The 10,108-nt window shown below is 53.1% G+C and overlaps 1 long non-coding RNA gene across 1 annotated transcript; it reads right to left on the bottom strand.

Annotated features, from left to right (window-relative positions):
* Nucleotides 1–51: 51 nt before the first annotated feature.
* LOC147004444 (uncharacterized) lies at nt 52–2,113 on the bottom strand. The gene is made up of 3 exons (XR_015047124.1): nt 1,985–2,113; nt 330–411; nt 52–138 (listed from the first exon to the last, which is right to left on the bottom strand). It is a non-coding gene; the product is annotated as an uncharacterized LOC147004444 (long non-coding RNA).
* Between the last annotated feature and the right edge of the window lie 7,995 nt (nt 2,114–10,108).

Below are 10,108 nucleotides of genomic sequence, written 5' to 3'. Positions count from 1 at the left end.
CGTCCGGCTCAGGCGCGGCCACTTCCGGTGACGTCGCCGCAGAGTCTGGGCGGGTGGGTGGGGCGGGGCGGGGCGCCCGTCAATTACGGCGTTGGACACGGTCGGCGGCTCCACCCACTTCCTGTCCGGGGGCGGGGCCTGCGGGGGGCGGGGGTGGAGAGGGCGATGACGTCACCACCGATGACGCCGCCCGCCCTGACTCCCGGTGACGTCACCGCCCACCCCGGTCGCCTGTCAATCAGCGCCTGTGTCACGGGGGCGGGGTGGGGGCGGGCACTTCCTGTCGCTGTGGGCGTGGCCTGCGCGCAGGGGGCGGGGCCGTCGCTCACCTCTCAGGCTGGGCGGGGCCCTGTGAGGTCGGCGGCAGCCATGTTGCCGGGGTCAGGGGTCAGCGGGGTGGGGGCGGGGCACCTGGGGGCGGGGCAGAGACGCGGGTGACGTGGGAGGCGGAGCTTAGGCCCGTGGTCATCCCCCTGCCTCAGACACCCTCACTCACGGCCATGCCCCTGCCTCAGCTTCTCACTCCCGTCATCCCCCTGCCTCAGCTTCTCACTCCCGTCATCCCCCTGCCTCAGCTCCTCACTCCCGTCATCCCCCTGCCTCAGACGCCATCACTCCTGTCATCCCCCTGCCTCAGACGCCATCACTCCTGTCATCCCCCTGCCTCAGACGCCATCACTCCCGTCATCCCCCTGCCTCAGACGCCATCACTCCCGTCATCCCCCTGCCTCAGACGCCATCACTCCTGTCATCCCCCTGCCTCAGACGCCATCACTCCCGTCATCCCCCTGCCTCAGCTTCTCACTCCCGTCATCCCCCTGCCTCAGCTCCTCACTCCCGTCATCCCCCTGCCTCAGCTCCTCACTCCCGTCATCCCCCTGCCTCAGACGCCATCACTCCTGTCATCCCCCTGCCTCAGACGCCATCACTCCTGTCATCCCCCTGCCTCAGCTTCTCACTCCCGTCATCCCCCTGCCTCAGCTCCTCACTCCCGTCATCCCCCTGCCTCAGCTCCTCACTCCCGTCATCCCCCTGCCTCAGACGCCATCACTCCTGTCATCCCCCTGCCTCAGACGCCATCACTCCTGTCATCCCCCTGCCTCAGACGCCATCACTCCCGTCATCCCCCTGCCTCAGACGCCATCACTCCCGTCATCCCCCTGCCTCAGCTTCTCACTCCCAACACAGACACAGTCACTGTTTTTACTCGCGGGCATCCCCCTGCCGTGGCTCGCTCCCTCCTTCCCTGGGTCCAGTGTGTTCATCCCCCGGCCTCACACGGCCGTCACTCGCGGGCATCCCCCGGCCTCACACCGCCGCCGTCACTCGCGGGCATCCCCCGGCCTCACACCGCCGTCACTCGCGGGCATCCCCCGGCCTCACACCGCCGCCGTCACTCGCGGGCATCCCCCGGCCTCACACGGCCGTCACTCGCGGGCATCCCCCGGCCTCACACGGCCGTCACTCGCGGGCATCCCCCGGCCTCAGACACCGTCACTCGCGGGCATCCCCCGGCCTCAGACACCGTCACTCGCGGGCATCCCCCGGCCTCACACGGCGGTCACTCGCGGGCATCCCCCGGCCTCACACGGCGGTCACTCGCGGGCATCCCCCGGCCTCACACCGCCGTCACTCGCCGCCATCCCCCGGCCTCACACCGCCGTCACTCGCGGGCATCCCCCGGCCTCACACGGCCGTCACTCGCCGCCATCCCCCGGCCTCACACGGCCGTCACTCGCGGGCATCCCCCGGCCTCACACCGCCGCGGTCACTCGCGGGCATCCCCCGGCCTCAGACACCGTCACTCGCGGGCATCCCCCGGCCTCACACCGCCGTCACTCGCGGGCATCCCCCGGCCTCACACCGCCGCGGTCACTCGCCGCCATCCCCCGGCCTCACACCGCCGTCACTCGCGGGCATCCCCCGGCCGCAGCCGTCACTCGCCGCCATCCCCCTGCCGCAGCCCCGCGCCCCCGCCGCGTACCTGGCTGCGGCCTCCGACCCCGGGGTCACGGGGGTCACGGGGGGCGGGGCGGGCGCAGCGGCCGAGGAGGCCCCGGGCCCGGGCTCCGCACGCAGCCGCGGTTTTTCCCAGAATCCCCCGCGCGCCGCAGAAAATGGCGGACGCGGCGGCGGCGGCGGCGGCGGCGGCGGGGGCGGGGCGATGACGTCAGCCGCGGGGTGGGCGGGGCTGCGCCGGGCGCGCGAGCGGACGCAGAGACGAAGGGCGGGGCCGCGGGGGACCGCGCGGGTGTGAGGCAGGGGGATGGCGGCGGTGGACTCAGGATGGGAGGGAGGGAGCGACGGCAGGGGAGTGGCCGCGAGTGAGAGGCAGGGGGATGACTGTGAGTGACTGTGTGAGGCAGGGGGATGACTGTGAGTGACTGTGTGAGGCAGGGGGATGACTGTGAGTGACTGTGTGAGGCAGGGGGATGACTGTGAGTGACTGTGTGAGGCAGGGGGATGACTGTGAGTGACTGTGTGAGGCAGGGGGATGACGCTGAGTGACTGTGTGAGGCAGGGGGATGACGCTGAGTGACTGTGTGAGGCAGGGGGATGACACTGAGTGACTGTGTGAGGCAGGGGGATGACGGTGAGTGACTGTGTGAGGCAGGGGGATGGCGCTGAGTGACTGTGAGAGGCAGGGGGATGACACTGAGTGACTGTGTGAGGCAGGGGGATGACTGTGAGTGAGTGTGTGAGGCAGGGGGATGACGCTGAGTGACTGTGTGAGGCAGGGGGATGACTGTGAGTGACTGTGAGAGGCAGGGGGATGACGCTGAGTGACTGTGTGAGGCAGGGGGATGACTGTGAGTGACTGTGTGAGGCAGGGGGATGACGCTGAGTGACTGTGTGAGGCAGGGGGATGACTGTGAGTGACTGTGAGAGGCAGGGGGATGACGCTGAGTGACTGTGTGAGGCAGGGGGATGACACTGAGTGACTGTGTGAGGCAGGGGGATGACTGTGAGTGACTGTGTGAGGCAGGGGGATGACTGTGAGTGACTGTGTGAGGCAGGGGGATGACGCTGAGTGACTGTGTGAGGCAGGGGGATGACGCTGAGTGACTGTGTGAGGCAGGGGGATGACTGTGAGTAACTGTGTGAGGCAGGGGGATGACTGTGAGTGACTGTGTGAGGCAGGGGGATGACTGTGACTGTGAGTGTGAGAGGCAGGGGGATGACGCTGAGTGACTGTGTGAGGCAGGGGGATGACGCTGAGTGACTGTGTGAGGCAGGGGGATGACTGTGAGTGACTGTGAGAGGCAGGGGGATGACGCTGAGTGACTGTGTGAGGCAGGGGGATGACACTGAGTGACTGTGTGAGGCAGGGGGATGACGGTGAGTGACTGTGTGAGGCAGGGGGATGGCGCTGAGTGACTGTGAGAGGCAGGGGGATGACACTGAGTGACTGTGTGAGGCAGGGGGATGACTGTGAGTGAGTGTGTGAGGCAGGGGGATGACGCTGAGTGACTGTGTGAGGCAGGGGGATGACTGTGAGTGACTGTGTGAGGCAGGGGGATGGCGCTGAGTGACTGTGTGAGGCAGGGGGATGACTGTGAGTAAATTTCTGAGGCAGGGGGATGACTGTGAGTGACTGTGTGAGGCAGGGGGATGACTGTGAGTGACTGTGTGAGGCAGGGGGATGACGCTGAGTGACTGTGTGAGGCAGGGGGATGACTGTGAGTGACTGTGTGAGGCAGGGGGATGACTGTGAGTGACTGTGTGAGGCAGGGGGATGACGCTGAGTGACTGTGTGAGGCAGGGGTATGACGCTGAGTGACTGTGAGAGGCAGGGGGATGACGCTGAGTGACTGTGTGAGGCAGGGGGATGACTGTGAGTGACTGTGAGAGGCAGGGGGATGACGCTGAGTGACTGCGTGAGGCAGGGGGATGACGCTGAGTGACTGTGTGAGGCAGGGGGATGGCGCTGAGTGACTGTGTGAGGCAGGGGGATGACGCTGAGTGACTGTGTGAGGCAGGGGGATGACGCTGAGTGACTGTGAGAGGCAGCGGGATGACTGTGAGTGACTGTGTGAGGCAGGGGGATGACGCTGAGTGACTGTGTGAGGCAGGGGGATGACTGTGAGTGACTGTGTGAGGCAGGGGGATGACTGTGACTGTGAGTGTGAGGCAGGGGGATGACGCTGAGTGACTGTGAGAGGCAGGGGGATGGCGCTGAGTGACTGTGTGAGGCAGGGGGATGACTGTGAGTGACTGTGTGAGGCAGGGGGATGACTGTGAGTGACTGTGTGAGGCAGGGGGATGACTGTGAGTGAGTGTGTGAGGCAGGGGGATGACTGTGAGTGACTGTGTGAGGCAGGGGGATGACGCTGAGTGACTGTGAGAGGCAGGGGGATGACTGTGAGTGATTGTGTGAGGCAGGGGGATGACGCTGAGTGACTGTGTGAGGCCGGGGGATGACTGTGAGTGACTGTGTGAGGCAGGGGGATGACTGTGAGTGACTGTGTGAGGCAGGGGGATGACACTGAGTGACTGTGAGAGGCAGGGGGATGACGCTGAGTGACTGTGTGAGGCAGGGGGATGACTGTGAGTGACTGTGTGAGGCAGGGGGATGACTGTGAGTGACTGTGTGAGGCAGGGGGATGACTGTGAGTGACTGTGTGAGGCAGGGGGATGACTGTGAGTGACTGTGTGAGGCAGGGGGATGACGCTGAGTGACTGTGTGAGGCAGGGGGATGACTGTGAGTAACTGTGTGAGGCAGGGGGATGACTGTGAGTGACTGTGTGAGGCAGGGGGATGACTGTGAGTGACTGTGTGAGGCAGGGGGATGACTGTGAGTGACTGTGTGAGGCAGGGGGATGACTGTGAGTGACTGTGTGAGGCAGGGGGATGACGCTGAGTGACTGTGTGAGGCAGGGGGATGACTGTGAGTAACTGTGTGAGGCAGGGGGATGACTGTGAGTGACTGTGTGAGGCAGGGGGATGGCGCTGAGTGACTGTGTGAGGCAGGGGGATGACTGTGAGTGACTGTGTGAGGCAGGGGGATGGCGCTGAGTGACTGTGTGAGGCAGGGGGATGCCTGTGAGTGACTGTGTGAGGCAGGGGGATGGCGCTGAGTGACTGTGTGAGGCAGGGGGATGACGCTGAGTGACTGTGTGAGGCAGGGGGATGGCGCTGAGTGACTGTGTGAGGCCGGGGGATGACGCTGAGTGACTGTGTGAGGCAGGGGGATGACTGTGAGTGACTGTGTGAGGCAGGGGGATGACACTGAGTGACTGTGTGAGGCAGGGGGATGACGCTGAGTGACTGTGTGAGGCAGGGGGATGACTGTGAGTGACTGTGTGAGGCAGGGGGATGACTGTGGGACCCTGTGGGCGTGGCTGGACTTCGGCTTGAGTGACAGCTCAAGGTTTAATAAATGGTTTCAGATTTAAGTCCCGCCCCCTCCCCACCACTGGCCCCGCCCCTTCCCGAAAAAACCAAAAAAAATAAAAAAAACTTTAATTTCTAAAACTCTTTATTTGTGGGTCGTGACGTGAGGCCTGTGAGGCCTGGAGGGAGCGACGGAGGCAGGGGAGTGACCGCGAGTGAGGCCTGTGAGGCCTGGAGGGCGCGACGGAGGCAGGGGAGTGACCGCGAGTGAGGCCTGTGAGGCCTGGAGGGCGCGACGACGGCAGGGGAGTGACCGCGAGTGAGGCCTGTGAGGCCTGGAGGGCGCGACGGAGGCAGGGGAGTGACCGCGAGTGAGGACTGTGAGGCCTGGAGGGAGCGACGGAGGCAGGGGAGTGACCGCGAGTGAGGCCTGTGAGGCCTGGAGGGAGCGACGGAGGCAGGGGAGTGACCGCGATGGACTGCGGTGCGCAGGGCGGGGAAATAAAAAAAAATCTGTAAATAAAAAATAAAGTAAAATAATTAAAGAGATGAATAAAAAACATAAAAATAAAATATTATAAATTATTACGTATTTCATTATTATTATATATCATACATTATTATATATGTTGTTATTATAATATATTATACATGATTATATATTATTATATTTTATATTTCATTATTATATATTATCATTATCATATATTATGTATTATTATATATTATATTATATATTATATGTTATTATTATAATATTATATATTATATTTCATTATTATCTATTATATGTTGTTATTATAATACATTATACATTATTATATAATATTATATTTTATATATTATTATATATTATATGTTGTTATATATTATTGTATTTTATATATTATTATATATTATGTTATATATTATATTATATGTTGTTATTTTAATATATTTTACATTATTTTATATTATTGTATTTTATATATTATTGTATATTTTATTATATATCATATTATATGTTGTTATTAAAATATATTTTACATTATTATATATTATTATATATTATATATTATATGTTGTTATTATATTATTGTATTTTGTATATTATTATATATTATACTATGTATCATATTATATGTTGTTATTTTAATATATTATACATGATTATACATTATTATATTTTATATATTATTATATATTATATTATATATCATCTTATATGTTGTTATTTTAATACATTATACATTATTTATAAAATATAATTTATATTATTATATATTATCATTATTATACATTATATATTATAATTATTATATATCGTTTATATGTTGTTATTATAATATATTATACATTATTATATGTTATTATATGTTATATATTATATTTTATATATCATTATATATTATATATTATATGTTGTTATTATAATATACATTATTATATATTATTATATATTATATATTATATTATATTATATGTTGTTATTATATTATTGTATTTTGTATATTATTATATATTATATTATATATCATCTTATATGTTGTTATTATAATACATTATACATTATTTATGAAATATAATTTATATTATTATTATACATTATCATTATTATACATTATATATTATAATTATTATATTCCACATTATTATTATTATTATTATTATCATTATTTCCTGGGCCGCGTTGCGCTGCGAAACTTAATGTCGCGTCACAGATCAATCCATAAATGCACATATATATGCTTTTTAATAATCTGTTTTATTATTTATTACCTTACTTTATTTCTTCCTCATATCTTTTTTTATTAATTAATTTTTAATTTTTTTATTACTCATCGCTGCGCGACTCCTCCTCCTCCGGGGCAGGGCGAGCGCGCGTCGCGCGTCGTCGGATTCGTGTGCCAAAAAAAATAATAATAATAATAATAATTAATTAATTAATTAAAACTTAATTTTTGATTTTTTTTTAATGTTTAATCCTGGGTTTTTTTGAACCGATTAAAAACTTTTAACCAGATTTGATTTTATTACGATATTATTTTCACGGCGGCCTGAGGGCACGTCACCAGGCTACGTACTTTTTTTTTAGTATTATATAATTATATATTATTATAATTATTATTATTCATTATTATATTATATATATTATATTAATTATATTAATGATTATATTAATTATATTAATATAACATAATAATTAATAATAGTAATTATATTAATTATATTATTATTAATTATTATAATTGTTATTATTAATAATTATATAATTATAATATTATAATTATGTAATTATATATTATTATATAAATATTATTATTATATAAGAAATCGGGGGGAAAAATCGCTGCCAAAATGTAGAACAGCAATAAGAATCACAGCAGTAATATTTTAAATTAAATTAATTAATTAGTTTTTTTCCCCCAGAACAGAAGACGCGGCCACGGTTCTCTATATTGGGAAATAATAATAATAATCATGATAATAATAACACAAACACGTTTTAAAGTTAAAATTCTGATTTTTTTTTCAATTTGTGACAATAAAAAATTGGTTTTATTCGATGGACGTCACGCACGCGGCGACGCGGGGAAAATAAATTAATCAGAAAATCATTTTGTGATGCGTTGCGCACGTCATGAATCATTTTCAGATATTTTATCAAACAGAATATGAATCATGCCTTACCCTAAAACATATAAATGTGTATATATAAAATAAAATAAAATAAAATTATACATACACACATCCATATAAATATAATATACGTAAATATAAACATATAAATGTGTAAATATAACTATATTTAAATACGTATATAATATACATATATAAACATATAAATATAACTATATTTAAATATATAATATACATAATAATATCTAATATATAATATATTCGTATATTATACATTAGTCATATATAATATAATATATATAATATAATACGTTACTTTAAAACATATATATATTTAAAATATTTAAAATAATTTATTATATATATATAATTTGATAATAAATACGCGCTAAATGTATACATATAAAATAAAATAAAATATAAAAAAATAAACGTAGATATGTAAAATAAAATAATTTGTATGCACATGTGTAAATATAAATTTATGTAAATATAAATATGTCAATGTATGAATATATTTAAATATATATAAATATAAATATGAAGAACACAGTCACTCACAGTCATCCCCCTGCCTCAGAAACTCACTCCCAGTCATCCCCCTGCCTCACAGTCACTCAGTCATCCCCCTGCCTCAGAAACTCACTCCCAGTCATCCCCCTGCCTCACACAGTCACTCACAGTCATCCCCCTGCCTCAGAAACTCACTCCCAGTCATCCCACTGCCTCACAGTCACTCACAGTCATCCCCCTGCCTCAGAAACTCACTCCCAGTCATCCCCCTGCCTCACACAGTCACTCAGCGTCATCCCCCGGCCTCAGAAACTCACTCACAGTCATCACCCTGCCTCACACAGTCACTCCCATTCATCCCCCTGCCTCAGAAACTGAATCACAGTCATCCCCCTGCCTCAGAAACTTACTCACACTCATCACCCTGCCTCATACAGTCACTCGCATTCATCCCCCTGCCTCAGAAACTGACTCACAGTCATCCCCAGGCCTCAGAAACTGACTCACAGTCATCCCCCTGCCTCTCACAATAACTCGCATTCATTCCCCTGCCTCACACAGTCACTCACAGTCATCCCCCTGCAGCACACAGTCACTCAGTGTCATCCCCCTGCCTCACACAATCAAAGCCTGCATCGCCCTCCAGGGCCCCGCCTGTCACTCACGCTCGGCCCCGCCCCCGGCCTGCGTCGCCTCCCAGGGCCCCGCCTGTCACTCACGCTCGGCCCCGCCCCCGGCCTGCATCGCCCTCACAGGACCCCGCCTGTCACTCACGCTCGGCCCCGCCCCCCGGCCTGCATCGCCCTCCCAGGTCCCCGCCTGTCACTCACGCTCGGCCCCGCCCCCGGCCTGCGTCGCCCTCCCAGGGCCCCGCCTGTCACTCACGCTCGGCCCCGCCCCCGGCCTGCGTCGCCCTCCCAGGGCCCCGCCTGTCACTCACGCTCGGCCCCGCCCCCGGCCTGCGTCGTCCTCCCAGGGCCCCGCCTGTCACTCACGCTCGGCCCCGCCCCCGGCCTGCGTCGCCCTCCCGGGGCCCCGCCTGTCACTCACGCTCGGCCCCGCCCCCGGCCTGCGTCGCCATCCCAGGGCCCCGCCTGTCACTCACGCTCGGCCCCGCCCCCGGCCTGCGTCGCTCTCCCGGGGCCCCGCCTGTCACTCACGCTCGGCCCCGCCCCCGGCCTGCATCGTCCTCACAGGGCCCCGCCTGTCACTCACGCTCGGCCCCGCCCCTGGCCTGCATCGCCCTCACAGGGCCCCGCCTGTCACTCACGCTCGGCCCCGCCCCTGGCCTGCATCGCCCTCACAGGGCCCCGCCTGTCACTCACGCTCGGCCCCGCCCCTGGCCTGCATCGCCCTCCCGGGGCCCCGCCTGTCACTCACGCTCGGCCCCGCCCCCGGCCTGCGTCGCCCTCCCGGGGCCCCGCCTGTCACTCACGCTCGGCCCCGCCCCCGGCCTGCGTCGCCCTCCCGGGGCCCCGCCTGTCACTCACGCTCGGCCCCGCCCCCGGCCTGCGTCGCCCTCCCGGGGCCCCGCCTGTCACTCACGCTCGGCCCCGCCCCCGGCCTGCGTCGCCCTCCCGGGGCCCCGCCTGTCACTCACGCTCGGCCCCGCCCCCGGCCTGCGTCGCCCTCCCAGGACCC

This window comes from Mus caroli, unplaced genomic scaffold (assembly GCF_978045245.1).
Source record: "Mus caroli unplaced genomic scaffold, Mus_caroli_1 scaffold_5, whole genome shotgun sequence".
Lineage (NCBI taxonomy): Eukaryota > Metazoa > Chordata > Mammalia > Rodentia > Muridae > Mus > Mus caroli.
Note: the sequence above shows the minus strand (reverse complement) of the source record. Positions and strands in the feature narration are given on the sequence as shown.